We start from the raw sequence: 10,639 nt of genomic DNA, 5'->3' as shown, positions 1-10,639 counted from the left end.
CTCACTGCATCTGCATCTTGCTAAATTTCATAGTGGAAATGAGACTGCCTGAATATATTTAGAATTGTACTTTGAAATGTGTGCACTGAATTGAAGCTATTAGTTTTATGTGGATCACAGGTCTTCCTGCAGGGAGAAAAGAGCCTTGCTGCTTCTGCAGAACTGCCAGGGCTGACAGACTTCGTAGATTCTAATTGCGTGTCACTGTTTGGCAAGTTCAGCAGCTTAGGCTTAACAATTAGGTTAACCTGTGTTGCCTTTCTCAAAAATGAAGCCTTTTACGAAGTGGTTAAAAATGTTGGATGCCATCAAGGTTTTTAGCATCTAGCAGCATAATAGGACCAGAGTAGAACTGCCCCACAGGGTTTTCTAGGCTGTAATCTTGAGGGAGACTGATGGCCAGGTCTTTTCTTCTGTGGAGCCCCAGCCTTTGGGTTTGCAACCAAGTGCTTAACCATTTGCCCCCAGGTTTTATTGGTTCTTTAGCTCAGAAATTATCTTTAACTGTTGCGGGCTTTTGTGAAAATTTAATGGTAACAGTTCAATATATGAAATACATTTACTGATGTTGAAATTTTTATGTTTATGAGTATATTTTAGTAATACTAATAAGTCTACTGGGACAGACATGTGGTAAATGTAAATAGTTATTCATGACATTTTAAAAATGAATTATGTCATCAAGAGGGTTTCTTCATTTGGTCTACTTGGTTGATCTAGTTATGAATATACCTGGATTTTGGCACTCAAAAGTTTGACTGAATACAGAGCTTTAGCTCTCGAGTAGCGGGATCCTTTATGTTGTATAGAAGACCACAAAAATGTTGGTGTAAAATGTTTGCACGTCATGTCTTTGCCACCATTTGTGAGTTTGCCATGCTCTGGTGGTTTGTGTGTTGCTGTGATGCCACATGCTCTTCTCCCTGTGTTAGAAATACTAATGGGGTCACCACTGATGGAATTAGTTCAGTGGAGCTTCCAGATTAAGACACAGTAGAATGAAGATTTCGGCAATCTGCATTTTAAAGAAGGAAAAATAATTGGCCAGTGATAAGCCAGTGAAGAGTCACAGATCATTCTCTTATATAATGCTAGAAGATGAAATGCTCAATAGATGACAAAGGAAGAGCTGCCTCCTCCTCAAAGTAGAGCCAGCCGCAGTGACGTGGGGTAAAGCATTTACAGACTTCATTGTCTCTTGTGGCGAGAAGAAACTGCTGTACGCATCCAGTAACAATTGCAATGTGGAAAGTCTGAAGTCTGCGTCTAGGAAAAGTGGACATTATCAGAATGAAACAATGCTGAGACTAGATCAGGTAGACATTCTCACTGCCCTCAAGTCAGTGCCGACTCACCGCAACTCACCTCTGGGTTTCCAACACTGACGGTCTGTAGGAGTAGGAAGCCCAGTCTGTCTTCCCCGGAGTTGCTAGTGGTTTTGAACTGATGATCATGCAGATTGCAGCCCAACACCTAACCAGTAAGGAATGGAAGTGCACTAGTATTGACCATTTTGAGTCAGACAATCATGTGGTCTACTACTATGCTGGGAATAACAAATCGAAGGGGACATTGCAAGTACTGTCCCCAAGTACAATGCTGTTAGTAATAGGATAATATCCATGTGCTTATAAGGATGACCAATCAGTACAACTATTACTCAAATTTATGGACCAACCATTAATGTTAACAATAAAGAAATTGAAGGTTTTACGACTGAAATCTGAGCTTGTTGCAACATACATCAGGATGCATTAATAATTACTAGTGCTTGGAATGTGAAATCTGTAAACCAAGGTAATGAATCAATAGTTGGGAAATAATGGCCTCGTGATAGAAATAAAGCCAGAGATTGCATGGTAGAATTATGCAAGACCAATAACTTTGTCTACAACGTAGGGTTATCCAAATCCATCTTGGAAGCAGTATAGCCATAACGCTGCTTAGGATGAAGCATGGCAAGACTTCGTCCCATATATATACTTTTGAAAATGTTATCAGGAGAGATTAGTCCTTTTAGAAGGACATCATGCTTTGTAAAGTGGAGGAAGATCTTCAACAAGATGAATTGATAGAGTGGCAGCAACAATGGCTCAGACAGGAACAATTTTGAGGTTGGTGCAGGACCAGGTACTGTTTCCTTTCTATTGTACCTGGGGTCAGAACTGACTCCACTGCAACTGAAAACAACAATGTACATGGACTTCACAGTGTAGAATACTCCAGAATAAAATTGAGTTCATATGTGTAAAGAGACTATGGAGAAGCTTCATCTCATAACAAGGCTAAGGGCAGACAGTGGAACAGACCCTCCATTGTGCACATGCAAGTTCAACTTGAAGATGAGGATAATTAAACCAAGTTCATAAGAACAAACGTACTATCCTGGGTGTAGCCCACCTGAATTTAGAGACTATCTCAAGAATAGATTTGACACCTTGGACACTAATCACCAAAGACCAGATGAGTAGTGGAATGACATCAAGGATGCCGAAAGCAAAAAGCCATTCAAAAGATAGGAAAGAAAAAAAATACCAAAGTGAATGTCAGCAGAGACTCGGAAACTTGCTCTAGAATGTAGGATATGAATGGAAAAAATGCTGAAGTATAAACTCAGATTTCAAAAGACAACTTGAGAAGACAGTAAAGTGTGATTATAATGTGCAAATATTTGGAGTTAAAAAAACTAAAAACGAAGAAATTGCTGGAAGGACAGAGGAAAAAATTCAAACCTCAAGTTATAATATTGAAGGCTGCTATCTACGGTTAATTATTGAATGATTTAAGAATCATCAAAAAGAAGAAGATGGAGAGGATATAGAGAGAGCTAATTTACCACAAAGAATTAGCATTCAGCTATTTCAAGAGGTAGGTAGCATATGATCAAGGATCAGTGGTGGAAGTGGTGGAGAAGTTCAAGTTGAACTGAAGGTATTGTCAAAAAACGGCTACAAGAATTGAAGAATACCTACTGAGATTTTTAAAATCATTTTATTGTCATATGATTCACATGTACAATTAAATCATTCAGTCTTATGAAGAATCATCAACACAATTTCAGAATATTTTCTTTCTTGTATACACTGTTGTTAGCTCCTCATTTCCTCCATACTCCTCCCCTTGGTGATTATTAATCTAGTTACTATTTCTATAGGTTACCTATCCTGGATTTCATAAACAGAAAATCACATAAGACACAAACAATAACAATGACAAAACAAAACATAAAAACCTCAATAGAAAACCATGCAGAATGTATTAAAAAGCTGAAACTTTAAAGTGTGTCAAAAAGGAGATCAGGTGATAAGGTGTTATAGTTTAATTTATCTACATTTGTCATAATTGCTTTTACAATCTTGTCTGACTGGATAGCAAGGCTGTTCACATGGTCAGAGGGGATTAACTGGAGGCTTAATCCATGTGGGGACCCTGCAAATGGATTTGGGGCTTCTGTTGTCATCCATAGCTTTCTGCAAACTGGGTGTTCACAATTTAAGCTTTGATACTGTTCTTTGGATTTAGACTTTAGTATTGATAATCCTTAGATCACACAGGTTAGTGTGCTCCATCCATGTAGACTCAATTGATGCCTCATTTAGATGGCTGCTTGTTTTAAGACCCTAGACCAGTGGTTCTCAACCTTCCTAATGCCACGACCCTTTAATACAGTTCCTCATGTTGTGGTGACCCCCAACCATCAAATTATTTTCATTGCTAGTTCATAACTAATTTTGTTAACTGTTATGAATCATAATGTAAATATCTGATATGCGGGATGTATTCTCATTTTTATAAATTAAACATAATGAAAGCATAGTGATTAATCACAAAAACAATATATAATTACATATTGAGAAATACTTATTTCTAATAATAAATAAATGAAATTTTTGTCTTCAACCATGGGGTAGCATGGGTAACAGTCTTAATATAACAACAGTAAACTACATTGCTGCATTTTGCGAGAGTATGCATAAAAAGCTAACGTCAGTGCAAAGGTGGAGATAGCTTCTTTCTCACCAGATTAGAAATTCTCAGGGCAGTCTTTGCAAGAGCACAACAAAGATCATCTTCTATAACAAGTCTACTTCTGTATTTAGACTCGATAACCAACAAGCTGGAATACCTTGTTTCACAAAGATATATTATTAGAAATGAAAGAAGAACGTACAGCACAGTCTCAGAACAGGATATGACTACAAACACTTGATCCAGAATTTTGTAACTGGCATTGTAGAGAAATCAGTTCTCACTGCATCGCTGTTAATAAGTTCAATGAATTCCCCTTGTGTTGTCTCAGGAACATCTTCAACTTTGACCGTGAATGCGCTTCTGGCAAGTGCAAATGGGATGTCAGGTAGATTTGGGAAGTATGATGAAATTTAGTCTGCAAGCACATGCAAGTGTTCTTTCACAGAAATCCTAATCCTTTTGTCTGGTTCAATGTCATGTTCCTCAAAAAAGCAGATATGGTAGACAACATGTTCATTTTATTTTCATCCATTTTTTTTTTGGCCAAAGCTGAAGTTTCATTTGGAATGATCGGATCTTTTCAGACAAATGGAGGCATGTTGAATTAGGTCCTTGCAGTGATAAATTTAACTCCTTCAAGATGGCAAATATGTTAACCAAGTAAGCTATTTTCTGCAGCTCACTTTGAATTGCGGTCTTGCTTTCTGATTAAAAAAAGTTTTGAGTTCATCATGAAGCTCAAAAACACATTTTAAAACTTTTCCTCTTAACAACCATCTTACCTCAGTGTGAAATAGCAGAGCATTGTTCAGCGCATCCAACCTTTGCACAGTTGCTAAAATAGTCGACTATTTAAAGTGCTCGTCTTTACAAAATTGACAGAACTTATGACGCTTTTCATTACTGTTTGTAACTCTTTTGGCAGTTTCTTTGTTGTTAATATGTGCTGATGAATCATACAGTGAGTTCCGATGACTTTTGATGACTCATTCAGTACCAAACGTTGAAATCCAGATCGACATCCTAGCATACATAGCTGGAGCACCATCTGCCATCTGTGCAAACACCACAAACCTTTTCCCAAGAGATCTTATGCTCTTTCAGAAATGAACCAATTGTGTCAAATATATCACATGCAGTAGTTTGCAAAAAGAACCTCATGTTTAAAGGCGCCATAATCAATATACCTCATGTAAACCAGTAACTGTGAACAGTTTGCAATGTCTGTAGATTCATCAAGCTGGATGCTAAATATTGGAAGTGGAGCAGATTTAATTTCCTGGATTACCTGATCAAGAACATCAGCAGATATGTCATCTATTCTTATGTGGACAGTGTCGTTAAATAAGGAAATTGCACTCAAATTTGTCTCCAATCATAACTCGAACAATGTCTTTGGCTGCTGGCAACAGTAAATCCTCAGCAATGGTGTGAGGTTTCATAGCTCTGGCAATTCTGAGTGCCACCAAATATGAAACTTCAATGACTGCTACATTTTGTTTGTGGTACTTGCCACCAGTGTCAAGTCTGGCTTTCTTGAGTCCATCAGCTTTGCTTCTAAAATAGTTGGTATCCTTGCTGGTAAAGCTCGGATGCTTGCTATCAAAATGGCATTTTAGATTGTTCATAGATTTTACTGATAGAACTTCACAGCAAATAACACATTGCCGTTTCTCAATTCCTGCTGTAATTATTGAGGGAAAACCATACTGTAAAAAAATCCTCAGTATATTTTCTTAACGTTCTTCTCTACACGATCCATTGTCATGGGATGGTTTGCTAATGAAAATAATAAATAGAAATAGCATTAGTAATACAAAAGATGATACATGGCATAGTTTAGTCAATACAGTTCATTAAAGTTTCCTATGATATACCATTCTCTGTGTTGTAGTTTTACATACCTGTTACTATCACAAGGGGACAGTATTCACGTCAACCATAGCTGAATATAAAAAGACCGATCAGCATCTAGATTAAGTTCCCATGGTATAGACTTTTTTTTTGCAGTAGTTGATGATTTTATAGTACATGATTTTACATTTACCCAGTAATTATAATTCATGAAATGTCATTTTACCTCTAATCCTGCTGCTTGCAGCACAAATAGCTACTTTTAAGAGTAGCTGCTTATAACACAGCAGCTGCTTTCTACACAGTAGCTGCTCTCTAATCAGTCGCTGCTCTCTACATATGTGTGACTGGTCTGCAGAAGTACATTATGGTGCCAACCCTATCACATACACCTGCATTTGTATGGCTGGTATGTGATGGGGTTGGCGCAATGATGTCTTCACACTGGGTTCTTATATGTGGGCGTATCTGCACCTGGGCAGACACGCCTGGAGACAGATAGAGGAGTGGTGTCATGATTCTTAAGACCATCGGAAATAATGTGTTTTCCGATGGTCTTAGGTGACCCCTGTGAAAGGGTCTTTTGACCCCCCAAAGGGGTCGTGACCCACAGGTTGAGAACCACTGTCCTAGACATTCTTCCTGATAGCTGGGCACCATCTAGTTTCTTCCCACTTTGTTATAGTTTCCATTATCTTCAGTGATCTTTTCATGAATTCAAATAGGGCCATGTCATAAGGACTATTTGTTTTTAGATTAGAGATGGAATTAAATGTGATCCCCAAATCCATTCATATAGCTATGGCTAATATTTTTCTGGTTTACTTCAGAGACATTGTTATTATTTTATGATAGAGAACATTATGAATCATTCCCTTGGGGCACACTGTGATTCTATTGATATGGTATAGAATTTAAAACACTGTTGATAAAAGGAAATTGTGCAAGTATAGGCCAGCTTTTCAGAACATAAAAACACATGATTTTTTGACTTATACAGAGTAAAAACTGGACACTTATTCACAAAGGCAGATCCATGCCTACCAGACTAATACATGTCATAGGAAAGTAAGGAGAACATTAAAAAATATGTGGTAGTCACTGGCCACCATTCACTGGGCATCCTCAAAGTAAGAGATCTAAACCAAAGTCCAATAGCCACCAATTATCTAATCTTGGAATAGCAGTCATTTACTGCTCATACAACTATGTTTCAGCCTTTGCTCCAAGGTAGTATGTCAGTTTTTAAAATATGCTAAGTTTGAGATAAAGTACAGTTTGCTGAACAATGTTCTGACAAACAGATGCAACTCTGGCTGTACTCACTTGTCTGTGCCAAGAAATTTGGAAGACAGCTGCCTGGTCAAGCAACTGGAAGAGATGTATACTCAAGTGTGTTTCAAAGAAAAGTGTTCTAAGAGAATGTGGAAATTATTGAACAATATCATGTGTCACATTTAGATAGATTTTTGCTGAAGATAATTCTAAAACAGTTACAGCAGTACATTGACAGGGACTGCCAGAGATTTGAGTTAGATTCAGAAGAGGACTTGGAATAAGGAATATCAACATGATGTGAAAGGGAACTTGGTTGAAACCAGAAAATACCAGAGAGATATTTACTTGTGCTTTATTGACTATGAGAGGCATTTGACTGTGTGGATCCTAGTAAATTATGGATAACTGTGGAATTATTAAACATGGATAAAATTGTGGAATTACAGAACACTTAATTGGGCTCATGAAGAACTTATACTTAGAACAAGAGACAGTTGTATGAATAGAACAAGTGGTTACTGCATGATTTAAGAATTAGGAAATATGTATGTCAGGAGTGGATCCCCTCTCTGTACGTCATCTATATGTGACCAAGAATTCCATGAAGCTGATCTATGTGAATAAGAACTCGGCATCAGAAGTGGAGGAAGACTCAAACAACCTACAATACACAGACAGTACAACCTTGTTTGCTGAAAGGGCAGAGGACTGGAGTCCTTGCTGACAAAGATCAAAGACTACAGCCTTCAGAATGTGTTGTACCTGAATGTAAGGAAAACAAAAATCCCCACAACTGGAGCAATAGATAGTAGCATCATGATAAACAGAACCGTTTGAAACTGTCAAGGATTTCATTTTACTTGGATCCACAATCAGTGCTCATGGAAACAGCAATCAAGAAGCAAACAATTATATTGGACAAATCAGCACAAGATGTATTTTAAGTATCAGAGAGCAAAGATGTCCCTTTGAGAACTAAAGTGTGCCTGACTCAAGCCTTTATATGCTGGACCACGAATGAGGAAGACCCTCAACACGATGGATTGACATGATAGTTCCACAGTGTGTTCACAGTCACAGCAAAACAAAAGTGTGACTGGTACAGGACTGGGTATGGATTGGTCTGTTGTGCGTGGGTTGCTATGAGTGCAAGGAACTGAATAGCACCAAACAACAACAGAATGGCTTTGATTTTCTCAACATATTTACTGTTGAATTTACTGTGTAGAATTGCCTAGCTGCCCGTATATTGTGGTCTTGAACAATTTCACAGCTGACATGTAAGTATAAAATAATCTATATTCTTAAAATCTAACTTTTCCTTCTATTTTCTCTCCTTATAAGTCTTTAGTGGGAAGTTATTTAGAAGTATTTGTGCTTGTATATTTTCTTATTCATGTGCCATTGTTTACCTAAACTTTTATTGATTATTTTAAATTCTTTCCATTTGTTATTATAAGCATTGTTAGTATTCATTTCAGAACTATATCTCTTACACTTTTGATTTTTAGTTTTTCTGTGGTTGTGTGTATTCTTCAATGTAATCTATTAGGAGATTTGTATTTTTTCACCCCCTTGAGGAAGATAAATGTGTTAGCCGCTTTGCTTGGTCTCAAATGTTAGATGACGATGTATTCTTTCTGTTAAAGTCACTCATTCTTATTTCCTCTCAATGTCTAAAGCAATTATTTTTCCTTGAAGTCCAGTAATTTTACGAGGCTATGTCTTGGTATTGGTCACACTGAGTTGCTATTCTCGGGGACATGGCATATTCATTTAATAAGAAGTTTTAGATATTTTTTGGCAGTATTCTTTTGTTGGTGGTGATTTTAAAAAAAATAGTCAGTTGTGCCTTCCCCCTTATCCCTAGTCATTGGTTTTCTTGTTAAATCTTCTTAAGGTACCTTCAGTGGTTTATCACTATTTTTGAAATTGTTTTCATAGTTTTATTCCCTATTATTTGATTAAAATGAAATTTTACTTATTTTCTCTTACCTATTTATGTGCCATTAACTGCTATACTAATTCTTGTATTCCTTCTAATTGAGCTGTCATTTTTGAAAACCTTTTTTTATATCTATTTTCCCCCCCAAGATCTGAAATCTCATTTATGAGTTTTCTAATTCTGATTTATGTTGCTTTTTCATGCCTCATATCGTTTTATTATCTGTTTGATCATCTTTGATGAATGTGTTTCTGGTGTATTTCCTTGTCGTTGGGATGCTAGATTTTGTTCCTTGATCATTTTGGTTGTATAATAACTTTCTGTGGGATTTGTTGGTGAAATTTTTCTTTAGACAGAGGTGTTGTTCAGAGTTGCTTTTCTAACTTCACAAAGGTCCCACATCTGTTTTTTTCTGGTAGTGTTTAAAAACAACAACTTCCTTTCTGAGGTTCCCTGACTTTTTTCCTCCTTCATTTCCATGGATACCTTCTTCTGTCTGCTCTGTTATACCCATTCTATTTGGGAGGTGTCCTGGTTGACCAGTGTGGGTGAGTTTTCATGGTTTTAGCTCCTGTTCTGAAATCGCCCGCTACGACTGTGAATACTCAGACCTGTCTTAGACATTGTTGTTTCCCTCTGCTCCTTCCCACAGAGACACTGATACTGTTGGAAGACTTGTGCTTGCCCTTGTTTATTTGGGTGTTTGGGGGCTTATGGAGATACCTCATCATCTAGCTTTATTGTAAATGTTGTCCGTGGGATTTTGGTTTTGTTTTCTAGTTTGCTATCTGTAAACATACACGTGCACATCATGTCAGGTCCCCAAGACCAGTTTTTCTGATTCTTTAGGACTCACAGGGCTCCGCGTATAGTTAAACTCATGGCTGTCGTTGACAACGGTGAAAGAATGCAAAGCAAAATCAGCAAAGAGAAAGCGAACATGGGACAGAGTCTGAAGGAAAGAGGTACAAATTCACAGGAATCTTTCCTCACAGGAGAGGGTAACTGGTCAGTTATTCTGAGAGGTTAATGCCTGGAATAAAATCCTGGAAGTCATGAGGAGGGAGATGGAGTCAAAAGGATCTTAGATATACTTTATGGATCCTTTCTTTTTTTTATGGGTAATTGGGAGCATTACAGCACTAAGAAAACACGAAAGAAAGAAAAAGAAAACATAGCTGTACCTCCTTCTCATTTCGGGGCAGGGAAAGCTTTTCTAGACATAGGATCAGAGTGATGGTCACTGAAGGCAAGTGTGATGAAGTTGTCATTGGGCGCCATTGAGTCCGCTCTGATTCCCAGCAGCCCGATGTGCAACAGCGCAGAAGACATTGTACCGTCCGCACAGTTCTTGCTTTGCTGAGCGCGTGGGAGCAGCCACTGTCGCCATGTTTCCTTAACGGTCTTCCTCTTTCTTTGCTGACTTTCCACGTTCTCAGGGAATGGTTCCTCCTGATGAGATGTCCACAGTACATGAAATGAAGCCTTGCCAACCTTCCTTTTAAGGAACATTCTGCCTGTACTTCTTCCAAGACAGATTTGTTTGTTCTTCTGGCAGTCCATAGTACAGTGAACCCTCGTTTATCGCGG

The 10,639-nt window shown here is 37.8% G+C and overlaps 1 protein-coding gene across 1 annotated transcript in view; it reads left to right on the top strand.

The window, feature by feature from the left end:
• Nucleotides 1–10,639, top strand: part of NEDD1 (NEDD1 gamma-tubulin ring complex targeting factor) — a 52,747-nt gene that overhangs the window by 19,209 nt on the left and 22,899 nt on the right. The window lies entirely within an intron of this gene.

Source organism: Echinops telfairi, unplaced genomic scaffold (assembly GCF_000313985.2).
Source record: "Echinops telfairi isolate 266 unplaced genomic scaffold, ASM31398v2 ScPeMD7_2;HRSCAF=8, whole genome shotgun sequence".
In the NCBI taxonomy this organism is placed as follows: domain Eukaryota; kingdom Metazoa; phylum Chordata; class Mammalia; order Afrosoricida; family Tenrecidae; genus Echinops; species Echinops telfairi.
This window is presented reverse-complemented; position numbering and strand designations above follow the sequence as displayed.